This window comes from Apium graveolens, chromosome 10, assembly GCF_009905375.1.
Source record: "Apium graveolens cultivar Ventura chromosome 10, ASM990537v1, whole genome shotgun sequence".
In the NCBI taxonomy this organism is placed as follows: Eukaryota; Viridiplantae; Streptophyta; class Magnoliopsida; order Apiales; family Apiaceae; genus Apium; species Apium graveolens.
In genome coordinates, this window is record NC_133656.1 from 7,453,112 (window position 1) to 7,475,931 (window position 22,820).

At 37.6% G+C, this 22,820-nt stretch overlaps 1 non-coding gene across 1 annotated transcript; it reads left to right on the forward strand.

Moving 5' to 3' along the window:
• Nucleotides 1–20,800: 20,800 nt before the first annotated feature.
• LOC141694663 (small nucleolar RNA R71) lies at nt 20,801–20,907 on the forward strand. The gene has a single exon (XR_012563950.1). It is a non-coding gene; the product is annotated as a small nucleolar RNA R71 (small nucleolar RNA).
• The last annotated feature ends 1,913 nt before the right edge of the window (nt 20,908–22,820 follow it).

Sequence of the window (22,820 nt, forward strand, 5' to 3'; positions counted from 1 at the left end):
TCCAACATGGTGGAAAGTGGTTCTTATTTTTAAATCATTGTCGTTTCGTGCTACAGCCGAGGGCTTTGATTTCGAAATAAGAAATAATTGTCTATTATATAGAGATGTGTACATTGAATTAGAATCTAAAGGTCGTTACGTGCCACAGCCGTGGGCCGTTAGAGACTGATTCAATTGTACGAAATGTTGGGTTAGACTTGACTTAGAATATTGAGTTTATCATGCCACAGCCGTGACTCAATTATTCAAGATGCTAAAGTTATATTAGGGAATAACAAAGATGTAATTGACAAGAGTTTTCTGCCTATTGAACATCACATGACGTTTCGTGCGACAGCCGAGGTTGTGTGATGGAATGTAGGATCCCTATTCCCGCTAGCATTATGAATGCTTAATTTTCACTTAGGGGGTTGAATAAATTAGATAAACTAGTGGGAGACACTTATGAATAAGGACCCAATTCATATAGTGTTTTGAAATTAAATTGAATATGTGCTAAATGTTGTTATGTGTTTATCATTTACAGATTTACTATATTCGTCATGACTTCTGCACTATCACCCCGGAGCATACTAGATGCTCACAAGTTGACTGGTCCTAATTTAGCTGTTTATTTTCACTGTAACAAGTTGGGGCACTAGAAGAGGAACTGCAAGGTTTAACTTGCAGAATTGAAGAAGAAGAAGAAGGGTAGTAATACTACCGCTTCTGATTCAGGCATGTTCATGATCGAAGTTAATATGTCACTAGGTTAAATTTCTACTTGGGTATTAGATACCGCCTGTGGTTCTTAGATTTGCAATTTGTTGCAAGGACTAAAGGGAAGTAGGACTCTTGAAAAAGATGAGGTGATTCTACGTATGGGCAATGGAGCAAGGGTTGCGGCCATATCTGTAGGATCATTTAGTTTACATATGCCTATGGGCAAGACTATTATTCTGAATAATTGTTATCATGTTCCCTCTATTGTGAGGAATATTGTTTCTATTCCTATGTTGGATTTGGATGGTTTTTCATTTATTATTAAGAATGATGAATGTTCTATCCTTAGAGATAATGTTCTTTATGGATGTGGTATTATAAATAATGGTCTGTATGTATGTGACGTAGAGCATGATTTACTTTACATTGAACAAACTAATAAAAGAAAATGAGATGATGAAAATCTGACCTATTTATGGCACTGTAGGCTAGGTCATATTAGTGAAAATAGACTGCGGACATTGCATAAGGAAGGGTTACTTGACCCCTTTGATTTTGAATCATATCCTACATGTGAGTCTTGTCTATTGGGTAAAATGACCAAATCTCCATTTATTGGATATGGAGAAAGGGCTGCAGATTTGCTAGGATTGGTACACACAGATGTATATGGACCAATGTCTACACAAGCCATGGGTGGATTTTTATACTTCATTACTTTCATAGATGATCGATCTAGATTCGGATATGTGTATTTGATGAAACACAAGTCTGAAGCCTTTGAAAAGTTCAAAGAATATAAGTATGAAGTTGATAAACAAACCAAACATAGTATTATAACTCTTCGATCAGATCGAGGTGGTGAATACTTGAATGGAGAGTTTCCAGATAATCTCAAAGAAAATGGTATAGTCTCCCAGTGGACTCCTCCATATACTCCACAGTTGAATGGGGTATCTGAAAGGAGAAATAGAACTTTGTTAGACATGGTTCGGTCCATGATGAGCTATGCGAATCTTCCAGTATTCCTATAGGGTTATGCATTGGAAACCTCAGTATATTTACTGAATAAGGTGCCTTCCAAATCTGTTCCTCAAACACCATATGAGATATGGAAAGAAAGGAAACAGAGTCTTAAACACGTTAAGATTTGGGGATGTCCAGCTTATGTCAAGAAAGTTGACCCAGAAAAGCTGGAATCTCGATCCGTAAAATGTAATTTTGTGGGATATCATAAAGAGACTTTGGGGTATTACTTTTACACCGATCATCGGGTGTTTATCTCCAGACATGCTAACTTCTTGGAAAAGGAGTTTATCCTTGAAGGAAACAGTGGGAGCAAAATTGAACTTGATGAAGTTCAAGAAGCACAAACTACTACGGATCAAGTGGAAACACCTGTTCAGACTGAACAACCTTCTATGGAACAGCCCATTCGTAGGACAGGGAGAGTATCTCGCCAACCCGAGAGGTATTATGGCCTTGTCATTGAGAATGACAATGAGTTGTCAATCATTGATGATGATGACCCTGTGACCTATAATGAGGCTATGAGTAGTGTTGACTCAGAGAAATGGCATAGTGCCATGAAATTCGAAATGGAATCTATGTATACCAACCAAGTATGGACTTTGGTTCAGGCGCCTGAAGGTGTTAAGCCTATTGGGTGCAAGTGGGTATACAAGAGAAAGATTGGAGCAGATGGCCAGGTGGAGACCTATAAGGCCAGGTTCGTGGCAAAAGGATTCAAACAAAGGCAAGGGATTGACTTTGATGAAACTTTTTTGCCTGTAGCCTTGTTAAAATCAATTCGTATTTTGCTTGCGATTGCTACTTACTACACCTATGAAATATGGCAAATGGACGTGAAAACGGCCTTCCTCAATGGGGAACTTGAGGAGGAAGTGTATTTGACACAGCTAGAGGGTTTTCTTTCCAAGGGAAATGAACACCTAGTGTGTAAGCTGCTACGAACCATATATAGTTTAAGGCAAGCTTCTCGTAGATGGAACATCTGTTTTGATGAGACAATCAAAGAGTTTGGTTTTATCAAAAACATAGATGAACCATGTGTCTACAAGAAGGTTAGTGGGAGCGCGGTAACATTTCTTGTATTGTATGTGGATGTCATACTTCTTATAGGAAATGATATACCGATGCTACAATCAGTCAAAGTATGGCTATGAAAGAACTTCACCATGAAGGACTTGGGAGAAGCATCCTATATTCTCGGTATGAAGATCTATAGAGATAGATCTAGAAGAATGATAGGTCTTACCCAGGGTACATACATCCAGAAAGTGCTTAAAAGGTTTAGCATGGAAAACTCCAAAAGAGGTCTCATACCGATGAGCCATGGAGTGTCCCTTTCCGAAAAAATGTCTCCTAAGACACCTGAGGAAAGAGAGCGTATGAGTAAGATTCCTTATGCTTCAGCAATAGGATCTATCATGTACGCGATGTTGTGTACAAGGCCTGATGTTGCTTATTCAATTAGTGTGATGAGCAGATATTAGTCCAATCCAGGTGAAGACCACTGGAAAGTAGTGAAAAACATCCGTAAGTACTTGCGAAGGACTCAGGATATTTTTCTTGTTTTTGGTGGTAAATCTGAGTTGAAAATAGTGGGTTATACTGACTCTAGTTTTCAATCAAAAAGTGATAACAAATCCATGTCAGGGTACGTGTTTACTCTGAATGGTGGTGCGATTAGTTGGAAGAGTTCCAAACAATCTACAACGGCTGACTCCACAGCGGAAGCAAAATATATAGCTGCAAGTGAGGCTGCAAAAGAAGCCGTTTGGATGAGGAAATTTGTTTCTGAGTTGGGAGTTGTTCCTAGCGTTGAAGAGCCTATTGTGTTGTATTGTGATAACAACGCAGCAATAGCACAAGCCAGGGAACCAAGGTCTCATAAAAATTCCAAACATGTCCTGCTGCGCTTTCATCTGATTAGGGAGATTGTTGAAAGAGGAGATGTCAACGTTGAGAGAGTTGACACACATAACAACGTAGCAGATCCACTCACAAAGCCACTTTCTCAAAGTCACTTTGACCGTCATAAAGACAAGATGGGTATTAGATACCAGAGTGATTGGCTTTAGTAGAAGTGGGAGATTGAAAGAGATATGTCCTAAGTCCAATCATGTATGAGGATTTAGGAATAACTTTTATGTAATCTGTTTTGATTTCATTGATATTAATAAAAGACTTGTTTTCTTTTTATTGCGGGCTCTATATATTTAAATGTTTAAATAAGATATACCACAGTTTAGAGTAAAGCTTTTTATGGATTGTGATGAGATCATAATAATGAGACCTAAAAGATGATAACTCTAAACTTAAATAGTTCATGGTCGTAGGATTACTAACTGGTAATTAATAATCCGCAAAGATCGGTACATACTATGCTTGCTTCATTATGAAGGATGTCTGTTCTCATAGATATTTGTGTGGTGACACTATAGCTAGTATGTAGGTGCTTATTATAGATTAAGTTCACTGAACATGACTCACACAGCTGAACAACTGATGGAGTTCACTCATGTGTCAGAAGTTGTTCACATAGTGATAGTTGTACAAGTATCCTTAGACTTGAGGTCATCATAGTCATCTTGTGTACACTGAACTATGCTTTGGTTTAGTTCTTAGTCTCAAGGGACAATTATAAGGGCTCTACTGGGTATAGGAATTTGTACACGAAGATAGTGTATGATAAATAAAGGATCTACCCCTTCTAGTGAAGGAAGATAATGTTCAATGCTGATCCACTTATGTTAGTTCAGGAATCTCTGGCCAGAGTGAATGAAATTAGAAAGGACTTTCTAATTTACATTAAATAGAACTAAGCATAGTGAATGGGAAAGCAAGTGATTAAATAAGATAAGCTTGACACAAGTTTCATGCCTTGTATTTAACCGTGACATTGCAGGGTAGAAGGAATTAATTGTACGGTAACTACTCAGTGAATAGGTTCTTGGTATTCTAAGCAGTGAATTCGTATTATCCGGATAGTCGTGATATGCTGAGAAGTATCCCTCACGATGTAGAATAAATATGATTAATTAATTAATCATATTTAATGAATTAGAGAATTTATATAAATAATGATAAATAGTTTTATTATTATTTATTTCTACTACCGGCTTAATATTGAACCTACAGGGTCATACCATAAAAAAGAATGATTTAATGGTGGAGAAATTAATTAATAATGGTTGATAATTATTTATTTATGAAATAAATAATTAATTAGCAAATTTAATAATTGATTAAATGAGATTTAATTGATTATTAATTAAGTAAGAAAAAGTTCTTAATATTATTAATTAAGAATTTAATTTTTGGAAATTAAATCAAGTGAGAGAATTATTTCTAAAGTGTTTAGAAAAAGGATTAATAATTAAAAGGTGTTTTAATTATTAGTGAGAATAATAAAGGGTTAATAATAATAATATTTTATGGTAAAATTTTCAGCTGAAAATTTTGCCTATAAATATACTATTATAGACCCTATTTTTGTCTCAACCAAAAAGATTTACAAAATTCTAATTCTCTCCATCTCCTCCTCCTTCATTACATCGTTTTCTTGGTGGATACCAGTGGAGTGCTTCACACTTGAGGAGTAGCTGCTAAGGATCTCCGTTCATCATTTTTGGATCGCCATTAAAGACCTCCATCTTTCCATTAACGTAAAACTTCTTAAGGTAAATATACTGAACTACGAATTAAATATTATTTTTCGCATGGATCCTGCGGAGGGTTTCATTTTTTTTAAAATTTAAATTTACATTTTCGTTGCATTTATGTGCTAAAAACCCTTCAGGAACTGTTGAAATATGTTGAACAAGAAGCTCCTGTTCCATGGGAAGAAACTCACAGAGGAGTTTAATGGACCAAGAAGTGGAATGAATCTGTCTTCATTCCCAACTCAAAAGTTATGTCTGATCATATTGCAAAAGCTGATGAGTTGTTAACAAATTCTGACTTCAAAGCTCAACTTAAAGTCACAGCTCTCAGTACTAAAAGTCTTCAAGGTCAACACTCCATTACTCATGCCAAGGTTGATAAACTACAGGATAATGCTGATAAGCTGGACCTGATGCTCAAGCTAGAGAAGAACAGGTTTATCAGACCTATTCATGAAAAAGTAGAAGCTATTGAGAAAGTTCAAGAAAAGCAACAGGCCCAACTGAATGAGGTCCTGTAGAATCAAGCCTCTCAACAGACTCAACTGAATGAAATCCAATCTTCAGTGGAACTTCTTCTCTCTCTACTCCTATCAGATGATGCCAAAAAGGGGGAGAAGGTAGTTAAGTCCAAATGCTCTACTATTCAAACACTGAAGAAGAAGGATGATAAAAAAGATGACCAGGGAAACCCTAGCAAGGGCAAGGGTCAAGGTCATGGAAAGCATGACATTAAAGTTTCTTCACAGAAACTAATTTCTGATTCTAGAAAATCTTCTACACAGAAGAATACAAGTTCTGAAGCTGTGAATACTCAAGTTCTGAAAGCAAGTTCTCATGATCAAAGTCTGATGACAAAGTCTGATATTCTGATTGAGTCTGGAAGTCAAGACTCTCAGAAGTTTCTACAAACTCTGAAACTTAAGGGAAGGGAGATTACTGTCTACTATAAAGATCCCAAGATTCAGACACTTAATGAAGAAATTACTAGAAGATTATTTCTCAAGCATAATCCTGGAATGGATTTAGAGACTCTAAAGGAGGAAGAAGCTAGATTTGCATCTGAGAAGACAAATCTTAAATCTAAAGCTTCTAATGCAAAGAAACCTCCAACGCCGAAGGAAAAAGGCATTGTGGTCCAGGAAAGGTCAACTTCTGAAGCTTCAATGCCCAAGACAAGATCACAAGTTGAAATTGATCCCAAAGCAAAAGGGAAAGAAAATGTTGATGAACCAACAAAGAAACAGGAAATGAAGATTACTCAAATCCTGATGAAAGCTGTATGCAAACTGGTTCAGGTTTTTGATGATACAGCTGCTGAAGATGGAACTGATGAAACTATGAAAAGAATAAAGATAACAAAAGAATATAAGACAACCTCTGACATAGCTCAAGTTGTTTAGAGTGAAGAACAACAAGCTACAGAAGAATCTACAAATCCTCATCAAGTCATCAAGACATCAACCTCTGACACAGCTCAAGTTCATTTAGGCAAGATGACAATTACTGATAAGAAGAAACTCCTATGGAAGAATGTTACACCATTAGATCCTAAGAAAAGTCAAATGCTATCTGATTTCATGACTGTTGGATTGAAAGCCAGAGAAGCAAGAGACAGAGATGGATTAGGTTCTGAAGAAGCCAAGATCAAAACAGGAGTTGAAGTACTTACTAGAGATCCATTCTTATTAACTGACAAACCACTTGAGGAAGTTACACAGAAACACCTTGACAAGGTTATATCTGTTCAAGTGGTACTGGATGCTCATGATAAGAGTAATCTCAAAGAAAAGCTGATTCTGTTTCTTGAAGATGGAAGAACATACAGAATGTCAGAATCAGATGTGCTGAACAAATCTCTGAAAGAACTTCAATTCTTTCATTATCTTTTGGAGATAAAGTCTGAGATTACCGGAAGATGGTCAAATTTCATAATGAAGACCATAAGGGATAGAGCCAGAATCTATGGATCAAGGGTTGCAGAATTTGTTCCAAATATAGTTGAAGATAATGGAAGTGAAATTCCAATGAAGAAGAATTATGCTAAGCTAGAAGTTATTCTGAAAGAGATATGTCTGTGCTATAATGAAGACTCATCGCATCCAAGAGGAATCAGACTTGGTGATGGATTGGAAAGAAATCACATCTCAGCACTTAGGACTGCAATCTACCATATTGGAAGTTAAGATGAAGAAATGAAGCAAGTCAAGGCTACATTAGCTCAAGTCCTGAGAAATGCAGAAGAGAAGCTGATATCAAACTTCGTCAATAATCACTTTGGATTCAGATTGACTCAGTAAAATTGGTAAAAGTTGCAAGGACTGTAAGTTGTAGTTAGTTGTTTAAATAAACTTTCATTGCATTTGTACTTAAATGTTTTTGATATCATCAAATCTATTAACTTGTATATTTTTCATAATTTACAAGTTGGGGGAGATTGTTAGATATATTTGAGATGTCATATCTAATCTGTTGTGTTTAGTTTCAGGACTTAATATCAGGACTTACAGGAAATCAGAACTTACTGAAGTCAGAACTTATATCAGAACTTAAGGCCGTCAGGATTTATATTAGGACTTAAGTGCGGGAACTTCAGATAAGGAATGCAGCTGATTTACAGGAGATGATCATGACTAAAACAAAAGAAGATATGCATGAAAAGTTGGATAGCTAGAAGACTTGTAGAAGATAATATCTGATTGATATTTTAGGAGACAGAATTATATTCCATATCAATTAGAAGATATCTTGTGACTGTGTACTATATAAACACAACTTAGGTTTTACACTATAAGTGTTATCATTCACGAGAAAGATTATACATTGTAACCTAACAGCTCTTAGTGATATTGTTCATCACTAAGAGAGTAGTTTAACCTACTTTGTAACAGAGCTTATTATATTAAATAAACTTGATTACTGTTACATACTTGTATTCTAAATCGATTTGATTGTATCAACACTATATTCAACCCTCTTCTATAGTGTTGTGTGACCTAACACTTCTCTTTTTTATACTCACTTCACCCTTTTGAGAGGATGAAGTGGTTGGTTTCCTAGCTTCTAGTGGTATAGAAAGAATTGTTTCAGCTTGGGAAGGCCCATGTTGGTTGTCCTGTGTTTGTACTTCTACAGGAACAGGAGCCATTATTGTACTAGAATCAACATTAGATCTCATATCAGGCATAGGGTAAGGGTTAGTCCTGAATCTCTCCAACATAAATGGAGTGATTCTAAGACTTACAGGTACCTTATTTTTAATAGTAAGTGAACCAAATAGCACTTTAGACACTTGCTTACAGTTGCCTATTTGTGTTTTATGTATACCATTTAGCATTTGAATGTCATGCACTTTACGATTTAAAGTGGACATTATAAATCTAGGAAAGAAAATTTCCTTACCTCTTGTAGCTAGGGGCATTGTTAGCCTGGTGCTCAGTTCTTCCAGGATCAATAGACCAACATTCAAGTGTCTTTGGAGTACACCAGCTTCTGGACCACACTTGATATGTTGTCATATCCTATTTTCTGCAAGTGAAGGTCCTCACAATAGAATCAAAAAAGAAAGACCATTCCCTCTTTAGGTACTTCTTGTTCATCCTAGCCAGGTTGATTCTTTCACTATAGTTGATGATGTCCATGAACTCAGTTAGCTCATCCTGTGTTGGAACCTCCACCATGTTCTCAGTTGGAATGCCCAAAGCTTGATTCACATCTTGCTCATTGAACTCCACCTGTTGGCCTCCAATAGAACTGTTCACTACCATGGATACAGAGTTGTCATGCACAACTGTCCTCATTACAGCTGTTGTCCAGAATTCATGCAGAACATCTAAGTAAAGGATTGGGTTAGCAGTTAGAGCTCCTACAAGATAAGATTCAGAAAAAACTTAACAAACCCCTTGAAACTGTCAAAAGCTTGATTAGCATCTGTAAAAGCGAGATAGTTGGTTCCATCCTTTGGGATAGCAACTCTAACATTGTTTAGTGCCATTGTAGATGATTAAAATTGAGTGGGTAAGAAAAATTAGAGATAAAGAGTTTGAAACGAGAGAGAGCGGTTGAAAAATTGAAAAATTAGGTTACTTAGAGATCTCGAAGGCGTTAAGAGGTGTATGTCGAGATGTCTGGGTATTTACAGTAAATGGTAAATGACTTATCGAGAACTAAAAATGGACGTTTGGAATTTGCTTATCAAGAAGTCATATTGAGAGAATAGATACATATCAATATGTCATTTTCCTGACTCTTATCGAGAACTATAAAAAAACTTGTTGAGATGTCAAATAAATACCCAGTTTATCTTGAATGGACTGAATTATTTCCAATTTTTATTTGAATAAATCAAAATAAAATTAGAATGATTTTGTCAAAAGTATTTTACCAAAATAATTTATTAAATTAAATTATCTCAGTTCTGAGTTATTGATAAGTCTAAAATTTACACTTGTGGAAAACTCTGTGAGTTAACACTTATAGAGAACTCTACAATGACTTATCGATAAGTCATAATAAAGCTTGTCGAGAAGTCCTTCGAGAAATCAGAAAAATGACTTATCGAGAACTCACTCGAGAATTCTTAAAATGGCTTGTCGAGAAGTCAATTAGACTTATCGAGAACTCAGCTCTCTAAATACTTTTGTTCTTTTTGACTCTGTCTTGTGAAATGTAAATCAACTCTTAGACAATTTTCTTAGAATTGAAAAATTCCAAGCTAAATTTGAATTTTGAAAAATAAAAATACAGAGATTTCTGAAATATTTATAACTCATATTCCAGTTAATTTCCAATTAAATTAAATTAATTTTGATTTACTAGAAATTAATCTGTTGCAAAATATTAGCTGAGTTCTTGCCTTTAAGATGAAGAATTTAGCATTCTAATTTCACCTACAAGTCTAGTTAAAGTTGCTTCATCCAAAGGTTTAGTAAAAATGTTAGCTAATTGTTTGTCTGTTGGAACAAAAATAAGCTCAATAGTACCATTTGTAACATGTTCTCTAATAAAATGGTAACTTACATCAATGTGCTTTATTCTAGAATGATTAACTGGAATGGCCACAATAGATACAACACTATTATTGTCACACATAATTGGAATTTTGTGTAACACTAGGCCATAGTCCATTAGCTGATTTCTAATCCAAAGCACTTGAGCACAACAAGTTCCAGCAGCTATCTATTCAACCTCAGTTGTGGAAGTTGACAAGGATTGTTATTTCTTGCTATACCAGGATACAAGTTTTTGTCCAAGAAACTGAAAGCTTCCACTAGTGCTCTTTCTGTCAACCCTGCATCCAGGAAAATCTACATCTGTGTATCCAACAACTTCAAAACCTGTTCCCTAAGGATACCATAATCCCAAGCATGAAGTCCCCTTTAAACATCTGAAAATTCTCTCCACAACCATCAAATGTGATTCCTTTGGATTGGCTTGAAATCTTGCACACGGACATGTTACATACATGATGTCTGGTCTACTAGCAGTTAGATACTGCAAATATCCAATCATTCCACTATAACATGAAATTTCTACACTTTTTCCTTTCTTATCTTCATCCAACATAGTAGCTGTAGACATAGGTGTAGATGCGGGTGAACAATCAACCATACCAAACTTCTTCAATAAATCCTTGACATACTTAGTTTGGCTGATGAAAATCCTATCACTTTTTTGACTGACTAGAAGTCCAAGAAAGTAACTAAGTTCTCCCATCATGCTCATTTCATATTCACTCTGTGTTATTCCCAAACAATCTAAACAAGAATTACTGAAGGGGGTTGAATGTAATTTTGGCTTCTTTTCACTTTTAAGAACAGTTCTTCTAAAAATATATAAATGTGTTTGATTTAGCAATGGTGTGGAATGAAAGTAATATGGAAATTAAAACACAAAGTAAATAAATACAAGTATTTAAAACTTTCTAGTGGATTGAACTTTTCCACCACATATATATTAAGTAGAGAACTATGTATTACAAAATGTACAAAGCTGCTTACAAGTTTGAACAGCAAGAACAGAGAAATTCTTTACAGATTTTGCCTTATCTATTTCTCTGGTAAAATGCTTACTTACTTGATACTATTCAACTTGATACACTTAGTTTATATATCACCAAGTTACATGTTAAAAAGACAAGATAATAAGAAAAACTATTTCTAGTCTACTGAAAATGTCAGAGAGTGACTCACTTCCTTCACTGTGGAAATGCTCATATTGCTGAATCAATGTTAGTCTCTAAACACGCGCTAATAATACACGCAAATATAAGCATTCACAAGTAACATAGAATTATTTTTAGTTCGTTCCCACATAGACTGGATTTGGTTAACTAATTAATTTATGCACTTATGCAACAATGATATGACTATTATCTAATGCTAAGACGAATAACAAATTGGGATTGTTTATAACTAAGAGTTAAACTAACAATTATAACTAAGAGAATAAGAATGGTTGGATTAATATATATGACAAACATGGGATTCTAATTTCATTAAATACTTCATTCAATATCCTTTTCATTCTTAACCTTAGCATGTAATGGTGATGATACTAATCAGATAACACGAAACTGATAAACGCCTACTTCCGTTGCACAAATACCATACTACCAGACATCCACAAAAGAGATAGAAGCTGAATATACACTAATTAAATTGAGACCCTATATTTTTATAGAATTTGACAACATAACGGTTTAATGAGCAAGTTATCCATCATTATTACATAGGGCAAGTAAGATGGTTAAAATTACCTTTGAATCATGCATAACAATAAAACATGAACCTATGCTAGCATGGCAAGTTCTAAACCCTTAAATTCACTTTCGCTTCATTAAGAATTAACAAGCTATCTTATAAGTTCGTGACGCTCATAAGACGAATAAGCACAACCAATACTAGGTTATCATACAATCACCACACACTAAGGTATCGAAACAAGTTAACTAAAGAAATCCATAAATAAATTCGCTAGAACCCCACGATAACGATTAGCCCATAATCGGACTCATCATCAACGTGGGTTCTGATGAAAGCATGATATAATAAGCGTAGTCTTTATAGTGAATAAATAATAAAACCAAGTATGAAACAAGATTAAGGTTCACGAATAAGAAAACTAGCATCCAAGTTACAACTTAGAACAATGATTCACAAGTAAAAACAAGATCTTCTTCGTCTTCGTTGAATCGTGCTAACACGATCTTCTTACGGCCCTCCTTGTGCTCTGGTATATCCGTCTCTCTAGAAAACGTCCTTTATTTTAGTTTATATAGCATCCCATGCAAGATAGAAGTCCTCCAATTGTAAATCAACTAGAATCAGAATTCTGAGATCCCGGCACGGTCGCACGCTTCATCAGCGCGGGCGCGCTGGCTTTCTGACAAATAGGCGCGGCTGCGCGCTAGACCAGCGCGGGCGCGCCGTGCTTCTAGAACAACTTCTGAATTTCTTTAATTCCTGCTACAATCGAGTTGGCTTCTGGAGCTTTATTCTTTGGACATCATCCTAACACCATATTAGCACCAAAATAATGCTAATTCACCTAATTCTTAGAATAATGCCTGAAATGCAAAAACACTAGAAAACACATTAAAACACCAACAACTTGAGTACATTTACAACAATTCAAAGCTTTACGGATTTTAATAAAGTGTCATAAATGCAACTCAATATACCCCCAAACTTGAATCGATGCTTGTCCTCAAGCATAAACAGACTCAAACAATAAGAAATAAAAATGCATGAATGCAACTAAATGAATGCAACGATCCCCAATAGAATAACTAAACCAATCAATAAAAATGCAGTTATTCGCATAAAGGTCAATTAAATCTCACAAATTAATCTACAAACCAAAGACGTGCGTGTGTACAACTTCTTATAGATATACTATCGCCACTAGATCAATAATCATGACTCACTATTCATCAAAGCAATCACAAGGTTATAAACAGAATAAAAGCTAGAATCAAAATAACTTATAACACTTCAATTCTTATATTATAGTTTTATCTGTATTTATGCTTTTATTCAAACAAAACAACACACTTATGCTTATTTGATCGTGCAATCAGTGAGGTCCACAAAAGACTTATACAATAGTACCCATGTAGCGAGCGTTACGTTAGCGGATCCCAGACTATAAAAGCCTTAGGTCACTAGGCACAAAGTCCCCTAAGAACTTAATAACTCAAGTACTAAAGAGCCCCCTCGAGATCAATTATACATAACACTTATTTTTTTTTTCTTCTCTTTTTTTCTTATTCTCTTTTTTCACAATTTCTGAACGAGTGCATTTCGCTCCATCTCGTTCAACCCTAGACTACTCATATAAATATGAGCTGGCTACTAGCCATTTGACACCTAGCCAACACAACTAGTAATGAAATCCAATTTTTCTCCAATTTTTAAATATCCATGTCATTTATTATTAAGAGAATATCCTAAACTCTAATTTTAAACAAGCAATTAAACCTCGACAAACAAACCATGACTATGATCTAGTACTTTAGCAACCTATAAGACTTAGTGAAATACAGTTGTCTCTAGCATGCAAATCAACTCAATAAGATTTAACATCACTAAATACAACATCACTACACTAGCATCAATATCACAAGTCAATCGGAAAAATACAGGATCATGTTATTATGCAAATGCATGAACTATATGAACAAACTATCATAAAAACTACCAAAAATAAAAAAAAACTACATGGCAAAATATGCAACTATATGAACTAAACTATCATGAATATGCAACTATACGCCACTCATACAAAACATATTCCTTCAACTACTACCCCCAAACTTAAAATATTCACTATCCTCAGTGAAGGTAATAGTAAGGAATCAGGCATACCTACTCCAAATCAGGATCATCACCCTCAACGGGTGGAATGTCAGGCGTGTCCGTAGGTGGATACACGGAATACTCGCTAAATACTGGCCACTGGATGTCAACACCGGTGGCTCCGAAAGCTTTCCACAATGCCTGGGTGAGATCACGTGCAAACCTGTAGTGGATGTCATGCATCGCATCCATCCTCCTAGCCAGATGCCTATACTGCGTCATGCTCATGCCAGCTCCAACATCAGCTCCTTCCTCCTCCTTATGTGCCTGCTGTAATGGCCCCGCCTCATCTCCTAGCTGAGATCTCCAAGAAGTCCTACTCGTCTAGGCGGCCCCAGCAGCTGGCCTCCCACCAGGTAGATGGTCAAAAGTATAACCAAGCCCCTTCAGATTGGGCTTGCCTCCATCCCACTCTTGAATCGTAGCCAAAGTAGTGTTGTCAATAGGAGCACTCGGGATCTGCAACTGCTCATGTGCTGGCCAATAAACACCAATTGCCACGCACAATTTCATCACAACGGACGTATATGGTATAGACCCCGTGGTACTCCCCCTCAAGAACTTCAGAATACCTTGATAAATCACCATCCCAAGATCCAAATAATCACCCTGAAGAATGCCCCACAACATCCGTGCAAGCTCCACAGTAATCTCATGCACATGCGAAGATGGCATGATATTAGCACAAATAAACGCATTACATGCACGGGAAAACCTGTTCATGCTGGAAGCCGGGAACGTAGAGTACTCAGTAGTGCCCCTCTTGATCTTCCAGTGTGTATCATGCATGCATAGTGTAGTAATAATAAGATCAAGATCAAAGTCCTCTGGAGTCCTTTCATTCCAAGTGTCCTGACCGGACTTCCTCGCGGGCTGCTCAATCACTCTCCTAATAGCATCAGCACTATACTCCACAGTCATCGCTCGCACCACCGTGAAACCATTCTTCTCCGCCTTCGCATTCGCATAAAACTCGCGAACAACACTTAAGGGCACATTAGCAGGTGCCTCGCAAAAAGGAACCCAACCCATCTTTGGAATCATCTCCAACAGCTTACCATCCTTCCCTGATGGCAGAAAACCTCGCTCCTTGATGATAGGCTTCGAGAGAAGCCTCGTATACTCCGCTTCAGCCTCGGGAGTAGAGAACCTCGTCCTTACACCACCCGCACTAGAAAGAGTTGGTGGTGCTGCTGTTCACTTGTGTTCTTTGTCTCTTGGGTGCCATTGGAATTGAGTAGAGAGAATAAGAGTTTGTGTTTAAGAGTGAATTTGTGTTTGAGAAATTTGTGAAGTGGTGAAGAAGTTTGTGTATAAGTGTATGTATTTATAGGAGGTGAAAAGAGAATTATATATGGAATAGAAGTGGGATTTGATTATGGGAATAGTGGGAATAATGGGTTTGATTTGGAGAGGAAATTTTGGGATGTGGGAGAGTAAAATTCGGGTAGGAATTGATTTTGTAGCAAAAATCCCATTTTTCCTCTTCAAAACTTTTATTTTTATTTTTCTGAGTCGGGACCTCGGCACAGCCGCATGCTAAGATAGCGCGGGCGCGTTCTACATCTTCCAAATTGGTGCGGCCGTGCGCTAGATCAGCACGGCCATGCCGTGTCTCTGTAATTTCAGCGCGGCCGCGCGCTAGATCAGCATGGGCGCGCCTGGCTTCTGAAGTTGGCCCTGAATTTTTCTGTTTTTCTGATTTTTTTTGTGATTTTCTCTTTTCTTCTTGCTTCCTCTACTTACTAATGTACAATAAACTTGGGTTGCCTCCCAAGAAGCGCTTGCTTTACATCATTAGCCTGACGTAGAAACTCGAGATCAAACGGATAATAAAACGGCACTAACCACCTCACGGTTTGCCGTGTCACCATAGTAATGCTTCAACTACTGACCATTTACCTTGAATGCTTGGCCCGGATCATTCTAAAAAATCTCCACCGCTCCATGTGGAAACACAGTTTTGACAACGAACGGCCCTGACCATCTTGACTTCAACTTTCCAGGAAAAAGACGGAGACGAGAGTTGAACAAAAGAACTTGTTACCCCGGCATAAATGATTTGAGCACTAGACCCCGATCTTGCCACCTCTTGACCTCCTCCTTATACATTTTATTGTTTTCATAAGCTTGAAGTCGAAACTCGTCGAGCTCATTTAATTGAAGCATCCTCTTCTTACCAGCTGCATCCAAATCCAGATTCAATTTTTTCAAAGCCCAATACACCTTATGCTCGAGCTCCACAGGCAAATGATACCCTTACCATAAACTAACTGAAACGGCGACATTCCCAATGGAGTCTTATATGCTGTTCTATAAGCCCAAACAACTTCATCAAGCTTCAAAGACCAACCTTTCCTCGATGGACACACAACTTTCTCTAAGATGCGCTTAATCTCTCTGTTAGATACCTCATCTTGACCATTCGTCTGAGGATGATAAGCCGTGGCAATGCGATGATTCACATTATACCTTTGCATCATAGCAGTGAACTTGCAGTTGCAAAAATGCGACTCCTCATCACTGATTATGACTCTTAGAGTTCCAAACCTTGTGAATATCTGCTTGTGAAGAAAATTAAGTACCACCTTCACATCATTCGTTGGCACTGCCTTAACTTCAACCCATTTCTATACATAATCAACCGCCAACAAGATATACTAATTATTACAAGATGAGATAAATGGCCCCATGAAGTCAATTCCCCAAACATCGAAGACTTTAACCTCGAGAAGCATATTAAGAGGCATCTCATCCCTCTTAGACATATTACCTACACGTTAACATCGATCATATTTCAAAACAAACTGATGAGCATCTTTAAACAAGGTTGGCCAAAAGAAACCTGCTTGAAGAATATGAGCTGCTGTATTTTCTCCACCATAGTGTCCTCCATAAGCCGTTGAGTGGAAATCTCGCAAGATCCCCCCCCCCCCGTTTCGCTGTAAGGAATACATCTCCTGATGATTTGGTCAGCTCCTTGACGAAAAAGAAATGGCTCATCCCAAATATACCACTTTACTTCATGCAGAAACTTCTTTCTTTGAGCGTGTGATAAGTTGGGAGGCATGATGTTACTCACAAGGTAGTTCACAATGTCTGTAAACCACGGTTCTTCCTCTTGCACTCCAAACAGCTGCTCATCGGGAAAAGACTCATTTATCAATGTCTTGTCCAGTGAAGTAGCATTATGGTTCTCTAAATGAGAGAGATGATCACCGACTTGATTTTCAGTCCCCTTTCTGTCCTTGATCTCTAATTCAAATTCTTGAAGCAAAAGAACCCATCTAATCAATCTAGGCTTCGAGTCCTTCTTTGAGAAGAGATAACGAATTACAGCGTGATCAGTGAAAACTGTCACTTTAGTACCAAGTAGATAAGATCAAAATTTCTCAAAACCATAGACAATAGCCAAGAGTTCTTTCTCTGTAGTATTATAATTCAGTGGAGCACCATTCAAGGTCTTACTAGCATAGTAGACCACATGAAATATGTTGTTCTTTCTCTGCCCAAGAACTTCTTCAACTGCATAGTCACTTGCATCGTACATCATCTCAAAAGGTTCATTTCAGTCAGGTGCAGTTATGACAGGTGCCATGATTAAACTCTTCTTTAATGTTTCAAAAGTGGCAAGGCACTCGTCATCAAACTTGAAAGGGACATATTTCTCTAGTAAACTGCATAATGGCTTCGAAATCTTGGAAAAGTCCTTGATGAACTGCCTATAGAAACCCGCATGACCAAGAAAACTGCGAATTCCCTTAAAAAAAATTGGTGGAGGAAGATTTTCAATGACCCCCGCCTTGGCTTTGTCCACCTTAAGACCCTTACTAGAAACTTTGTGCCCAAGAATAATGCCCTGTCGCACCAAAAAGTGACATTTCTCCCAATTGAGAACCAAGTTGGTCTCAACGCACCTCTTGAGAACATGTCCAAGATTTTGCAAGCATTCATCAAAAGAATTGCCAAATACAGAGAAGTCGTCCATGAACACCTCCATATTCTGGCCAATTATATCAGAAAAGATGGTCGTCATACATCTTTAAAATATGGTTGGTGCACCACACAGACCAAATGAAACTCGTCTGAAGGTGAAAGCACCAAATGGACAAGTGAAGGTAGTCTTCTCCTGATCTTCTGGAGTGATACAAATCTGATTGTAACCCGAATAACCATCCAGAAGACAGTAATACTCATGACCAGCCAATTGGTCAAGCATCTGGTCAATGAAAGGAAGAGGGAAGTGATCCTTCCTAGTGGCCTTGTTCAGCTTCCTATAGTCCATACAAACTCTCCATCCCGTAACTGTTCGAGTAGGAATGAGCTCATTCTTCTCATTAGCAACAACTGTGATACCTCCCTTCTTCGGTACACACTGAACTGGACTCACCCAAGAACTGTCAGAAATGGAATAAATAATCCCTACATCTAGCCACTTAAGAATTTCCCTTTTCACTACTTCCTTCATGATTGGATTAAGTCTCCTTTGCTACTCGACCGTAGGCTTGCTACCTTCCTCTAGCAGAATTTTATGCATGCAATAAAAAGAGTTGATTCCCTTAATATCTGTTATAGTCCATCCAATTACCGATTTGAACTCTTTTAGAATCCTCAAAATCTTTTCCTCGTCGCTACATGAAAGGTGAGATGCAATAATAACAGGCAAAGTAGATGCATCACCTAAAAACGCATACCTCAAATGTTCAGGTAAAGGCTTAAGCTCAAGAGTAGGAGCTTCCTCAATAGATGGGTTGACGCGTTTAGGAGCTTTGTTCAATTCCTCCATTCCAAAAGATTGAAAAGGCATATCAATCTTCCTCTTCCAGCGAGAAGCATTCAGATATTGCAATTATTCTCCACCTTCGTCATCCTCACTATCTAAATTTCCCAATAAGGCCTTTTCTAAGGCATCTGACCTTAGCAATTGATCAAGTTCTGAAGTAACCATAGAATCGACCAACTCCACTTTTAAGCACTCCTCATTTTTTGTAGGAAATTTCTTAGCATTTAACATATTAAAAGTTACATCCTGATCCAGCACTCGCATTGTAAGCTCACCCTTCTGCACATCTATCAAGGTTCGGCCAGTTGCCAAGAAAGGTCTTCCCAAAATTATGGGAATCTTCTTATCCTCCTCGAAATCAAGAATTATGAAATCAGCAGGGAAGATGAGTTTATCAACCTTGACCAAGACATCCTCCACAATTCCTCGCGGATATGTAATACAACAGTCGGCCAACTACAAAGTCATATAAGTCGGTTTTGGATCAGGCAAGATTAACTTCTTGAAGATTGACAAAGGCATCAGATTGATGCTTTCTCCCAGGTCACATAAGCATCTGTCAAAAGACACTTTTCTAATAGTGCATGGAATAGTGAAGCTTCCTGGATCCTTAAGCTTCGGAGGTAACTCCTGTTGCAGTACAGCACTACATTCCTTCGTGAGAGCGACGGTCTCTAAATCATCTAGCTTCACTTTCCGAGAGAGTATACCTTTCATAAACTTTGCGTAACTAGGCATCTGCTCAAGAGCCTTAGCGAAAGGTATGTTGATATGTAGTTTCTTGAACACCTCCAGAAACTTCTAAAATTGTTTATCCATCTTTTTCTTCTGCAGCCGCTTAGGAAAAGGCGGTGGAGGATAGATTTTTTTCTCCCCTGTATTACCCTCAAGAGGAGTGTGCTCAACAGTAGTCTTCCTTTGCTCCACTTTTACTTCCTGTTGCTCTACTTCTTCTTCAGACCCAGCTTATTCATTCAAAACTTGAGTTTGTTCGAGATTCGCAACCTTTCCAGACCTCAAAGTGATTGCCTTCACCTTCTCCTTAGCTTCCCTCTATCCTGGCACTTCAATGTCACTAGGTAATGTACCAGGTTGATGATTAAGAAAGGCATTGGCAATTTGTCCAATTGGATTCTCCAAGGTCTTGATAAAAACATCTTGACTCTTGCACATAAGCTTCAACTCCTCTAATTCAGATTTTTTTATTAGCTTGTTGCAGCTGAAGTTGATGCCTTGGTACATATTGCGGTTGCTGAAAACCAGGAAGGATGTACTGCTTAGCTGGATACTGCTGATAAGGCTGCTGAATCGCATTCTGAGCGTTGCTCCAACTGAAATTAGGATGATTACGGTTGTTGGGATGATAAGTGGCTTGCACAGGTTGCTGTGATCGTTGAAAATTGCTCACAAACTGAGCTGATTCACTAGAAATAGCGCACTGATCAGTCTCATGGGCACCAGCACACAACTCACAGACACTAGTGATTTGATTAACTCCATAACTAGTCAAAGTGTCCACCTTCATCGTCAAATCCCTAAGTTGGGCAGCTATAGCAGTTGCTACATCCAACTCCAGAATTCCTGCTACTTTTCCCTGAGTCAGTCTCTGGGAAGGATTTTTGTATTCATTAGCAGCCATCAGTTCAATCAATTCTTAAGCTTCATTGTAGCTCTTAGCCCACAACGCTCCTTCTGATACTGTATCGAGCATGGGTCTAGAAGTAGCACCCAATCCATTATATAAATAGTTTATAATCATCCAATCTAGCATGCCATGGTGTGGGCACTTCCTTAGCATCTCCTTATATCAATCGCAAGCCTCACACAGAGATTCTCCAGTTTGCTGGGAAAACTGAGTAAGAGCATTCCTGATTGCAACAATCTTCACCATAGGGAAGAATTTAGTGAGAAACTTTTGAGCAAGATCTTCCCAAGTGGTGATAGACCCTGGTGGTAGAGAATGTAACTAGCACTTCGCTTTATCCCTTAAAGAGAATGGGAAGAGTCGTAGCTTGATAGCATCTTCAGTCACACCATTGAACTTGAAAGTGTCGTAGATCTCAATGAAATCCCCGATGTGCATGTTGGGGTCTTCAGTAGGAGAACCCCCAAACTGAACTGATTTCTATATCATCTGAATCATGCTTGACTTGATCTCGAAAGTGTTAGCCGAGATGGCTGACCTGATGATGCTTGACTGAATATCATTGATCTTAGGCTGAGAATAGTCCATCAAAGCCTTAGGAATTTCTGCTTGATCCCCCATCACTACTAAAACTGGTTTTTCTACTTTCTCTTCTTCTTCTATCTTCTCTTCATCCTCAAAAACTTCCCTTCGAACCACTAAAACTTCTTTCTTGGCTTTATCCAGAGTTCTCTTATCAGACCGCGAACGCATATGCATACACGCTCACTAGAGTACCTAAAATAAGACAAGGGAATAGATAAGTAACAATGTCCGAGTCAATGAACTTTAACGATCACTGATGATAAACAAATAAACAAAAAATTAACACTGCAGTCTCCGGCAGCGGCGCCAAAAACTTGTTAGTCACTAAACACGTGCTAATAATACATGCAAGTATACGCGTTCGTAAGTAATATAGAATTATTTCTAGTTCGTTCCCATAGAGACTAGCTTTGGTTAACTAATTAATTTATGCACTTATGCAACAATGATATGGCTATTATCCAATGCTAAGACGAATAACAAATTGGGATGATTTATAACTAAGAATTAAACTAACAATTATAACTAAGATAATAAGAATTGTTGGATTAATATATATGATAAACATGTGATTCTAACTTTATTAAATACTTTATTCTATAGCCTTTTCGTTCTTATCCTTAACATGTAATGGTGATGAACTAATAAACGCCAACTTTCGTTGCACAAATACCATACTACCTGACATCCACAAAAGAGATAGAAGCTGAATAGACACCAATTATATTGAGACCTTATATGTCTATAAAATTTGACAACATAACAGTTTAATGAGCAAGTTAGCCATCATGATTACATAGGGCAAGTAAGATGGTTGAAATTACCTACGAATCATGCATAACAATAACACATGAACCTATGCTAGCATGGCAAGTTCTAAACCCTTAAATTCACTTTCACTTTATTAAGAATTAACAAGCTATCTTATAAGTTCGCGATGCTCATAAGACGAATAAGCACAACCAATACTAGGATATCATACAATCACCACACACTAAGGTATCTAAATAAATTAACTAAATAAATCCATAACTAAATCCGCTAGAACCCCATGATAATGATTAGCCCATAATCGGACTCATCATCAACGCGGGTCTCCGATGAAAGCATGATATACTAAGCGTAGTCTTTATACTGAATAAATAATAAAACCAAGTACGAAACAAGGGTAGGGTTCACGAATAAGAAAACTAGCATCCAAGTTACAACTCAGAACAAAGATTCACAAGTAAAAACAAGATCTTCTTCCTGTTCGTTGAATCGTGCTAACGCGGTCTTCTTACGGCTCTCCTTTTGCTCTGGTATATCCGTCTCCCTAGAAAACGTCCTTTATTTAACTTTATATAGCAGCCCATGCAAGATAGAAGTGCTTCGATTGTAAATCACCTAGAATCAGGATTCTGGGATCCCGACCCGGCGTGGCCGTGTGCTTCATCAGTGCGGGCGCGCTGGCTTTCTGACAAATGGGCGCAGCCGCGCGCTAGAATGGTGACCAGCGCGGGCCCACCGTGCTTCTGGAAAAACTTCTAAATTTCTTTAATTCCTGCTGCAATCGAGTT